This window comes from Mycetomoellerius zeteki, unplaced genomic scaffold, assembly GCF_001594055.1.
Source record: "Mycetomoellerius zeteki isolate Tzet28-1 unplaced genomic scaffold, Tzet1.0 scaffold1130, whole genome shotgun sequence".
NCBI classification, from domain to species: domain Eukaryota; kingdom Metazoa; phylum Arthropoda; class Insecta; order Hymenoptera; family Formicidae; genus Mycetomoellerius; species Mycetomoellerius zeteki.
Window position 1 is genome coordinate 7,391 of NW_017256052.1, and position 3,429 is coordinate 10,819.

A 3,429-nucleotide genomic window follows, 5' to 3' on the forward strand; every position below is an offset into this window, starting at 1 on the left:
TAATTTTTTGTTTTCAGTTTTTGTGAGATTGGATATTTTCCTCGTTATAAGACAAACAAGGAAAATAAAAAGTATGCGGTAGTTCAATTTTTGTGTGATTTTTCGTGTTCTGAAATTCCAACGGCATGGCTTTTTAAAGAAAAGAATACTCAATATCGTTGGTGGCCTCCTAGAACGGCAAACACTGCAATATTAATAACAAATTGCGAAAGACCTGATTTTTCTACATAGAAACATTATGAAGTGAACATCTTAAAACATTGTGGTTAATATTTGCGTTTACAGGGTGTCCAGCCCCACTCTTGCACTCTCCCACAGGAAAGTAGATGGGATCGAAATAAACATAAAAGTCCTTTACCGTTTAGCGATATCCGTAATAATAATCGAGATATTAAAGTTTGAAATTGTACTAATGAGAGCGCGCCTATAGAAAGAATAGAAACGGCTCCGGTCGCTCGAGGTATAGCCCGGCCCAGTTTGACAAACGATGGATGCGGCGGCAGGAGAGACAAGAGGGGAAGCGCGCCGTTGCTTAGGCATCGCCGCTCACACATCTCACCGCACAGCACCAAAGGACTCGCGCGATGGCTGTTACGCACATTCGCGATTTCATTACATATGTAATAATAACGATAAAAATCAATTAGATTTTCCGTAGATTTCCATAGGTTTCATCGCTATCTCTCTTTCGACATTTTTATTCATCGAAGTTTATTATGGTTTGTATTTGTCCTGTTTATTATTACATATGTTATTATTACATATGTAATGAAATCGCGAATAAATTGCGCCGTTGCTTAGTGCTCGGCATCGCCGCTCACACGTCTCACCGCACCGCACCAAAAGACTCGCGCGATAGCTGCTACGCATATTCGCGATTTCATTACATATGTAATAATAACATATGTAATAATAAATAGGACAAATACAAACCATAATAAACTTCGATGAATAAAAATGTCGAAAGAGAGAAAGCGATGAAACCTATGGAAATCTACGGAAAATCTAATTAATTTTTATCGTAATCTGTCGCTTTTCTAAATCGAAAGGAAAAAGTTTTAAGAAAAAAGTATCAGTAGTGATGCTATGAGAGTTCTAACTCGGGAACTCCGAGGGGAATGCGGGGCGCGGGGGATTCTTCGGTAGTGGGGGTATGACATCATGCGAAGTGGCGGCAAGGCATCACAGATTTTGGGGACTGTAGTCACGTACAAGACAACAAAAAAACACAAAAAGAGATTATTACAATGAACAAAAAACAATACAAAAAAACAAATGGTTATAAACGAAAAGTGTTACAAAGGGTATTCGCCGGTATATGCTCCAATCGTTTTTCGGCCAAGATATGGCATAATATAATTTTTCTAGAAACAACATTTATTAATTATTTTAAATACCTAAATACGAACAAGTTTCATAATTAATCGATTGAGCGCCAACATTTGGCTGCTATCGAAATCGATGATATTGAAACGCAATGTCTCCCATGATAAAAGAGCCTCGATCATTTATTCTTTTTTGGAAAGGACATGACAATCGAACATGTTTTTTGCCAATATGTTTCAAGGTTAGTAGAAGTATAAGTGAAACTCGATAGAATTGTATTTTCATAAATTTTTATGAGGGTAAAAAGCATGTCTAAGATAAGTACGTAAAGATTTGTTGCGATAGAAATGATTGATATTTCGAGCGCCGACATCTGTCTGCTATTAAAAATCAGTATTTGTGTTTTATACGTATATGAAACGAAAGGAATTGAAAGACTTTAAGTGAAACACTTTAAGTGAAATTCTAGAATTTTAAAATTTCTTAAGTTTATGAGGATTATAATTTTGAAGCAAAAAGCTTTTCCTAAAAAAAAGATGAGAAAAACGATATCTTCGGTTGAAGAGAAGGGTTACAATATGAATTTGGGTCTAGAAATGCACAGTCTAAAAGCGAACTTTCGTAAAATCGTGTCATAGAGTTGTATACTGAATAATTGATGGAAAATATAGTGCATATCGTCCGTAACATACCAGAAGAAGACCTGATGGACATCGTCGACGAGGTATTCGAAGATGCGAATTTTGAAGATATAATGGACGATGATGATAACGTATCCGCATTATCGGACGATAGTGGTTGTAATAGTGATCAGAGTGAGGATCGGAGTGATGAAGGCACTAAGAACAAAATAATATATCCTCAGGAAGTATTGGCACTGAACGAGCTGACAAAACAGTGTGCGATATATTTTTATTACACAACGGGTGGTTTATCAATTTTGTGCACATCGTGTATGGTGAGATTAACGAACACTGAACACATGTACATCATGCGTAAATATGTTATTAAATCGCATGCAGCCATAGATGGCAAATACTGTTCGGAGTGCAGAAGACCATGTTTTGTAATATTTTCATGTAATATGTGTCCTATTTGTACAAATTAAAAAAGATTCGAACTGTGTACACGCACCGGCAGGAATGGTGTCCCTCGGCGTACGGCGCTCGACGCTACACACTCGTACCGAAGTTCACACGTACGTGTTATTGGAAGCATGCAAGCTATTACAATGAGTAATAAATTACACGTAATTATGCACAAAAATTTTTTACAGTATTAAGAATTTTTATGCATAATTACATCATTTTGTGCATAATAAAAATATTATGAATATTGGCGAGCGAAAGACACCGGGGGATCTCACTCGCGCTAGTAACAAATGTGTGAGACAGCGAAAGGACACCGCGAGCCGACATCACGTCCAATTACGCTTTCTCTCTCAATCGTGCGTCTTACGCTAAGGATGGAATATCGGAGCGCCCCCCACTACTTTCTCCCTTCGCGCTCTTCGCCTCCTCCGCGATTCCAGTAACACGTACGTGTGAACTTCGGTACGAGTGTGTAGCGTCGCGCACCGAACGCCGAGGGACACCATTCCTGCCGGTGCGTGTACAAGTGTATAAAACGTTGTATATAGGCAATGTATATAGGCAGTGTATATAGGCAGTGTATATATAGATAGTGTAAAAGCTTTTTATCATTCAATCTTAAGCTTCCGTGACGAGCGTTAAGACAAAGTAAAAGTATGGACAAAATAAAAGAATGTATACGTCGAAAATCGATCGAGCGCAAGGGGTACCGTCGATTGTCACCCAAGTCCGCCAAGTCCATCATCACCGTCGAGGGAGAAAGAGATACTGGGAATATCCTGGAGACAAAACATCGAAGTCGCCAATGTTTCCATCAACGTCGGCAAAATATGAGTCAAACGTATGTATCTTCTTTGTTTACAAATGCGTTTGTGGCGACTAGTGTTAATGCGTTTTATTCTCCGTTAAAAAAAAGAACAGTAATGAACAAGTTTTTTTGTTCTCTTTTTTCCAGAAAGCGCTGCTACTGATGCTCAAGCCACCAAACGCCGCTAATCTTAGCCGATGCCCG

The 3,429-nt window shown here is 38.5% G+C and overlaps 1 long non-coding RNA gene across 1 annotated transcript; it reads left to right on the top strand.

Annotated features, from left to right (window-relative positions):
- Positions 1-1,130: 1,130 nt before the first annotated feature.
- Positions 1,131-2,896, top strand: LOC108728246 (uncharacterized). Its single transcript, XR_001936883.1, has 3 exons — positions 1,131-1,208; positions 2,192-2,194; positions 2,887-2,896. It is a non-coding gene; the product is annotated as an uncharacterized lncRNA (long non-coding RNA).
- The last annotated feature ends 533 nt before the right edge of the window (positions 2,897-3,429 follow it).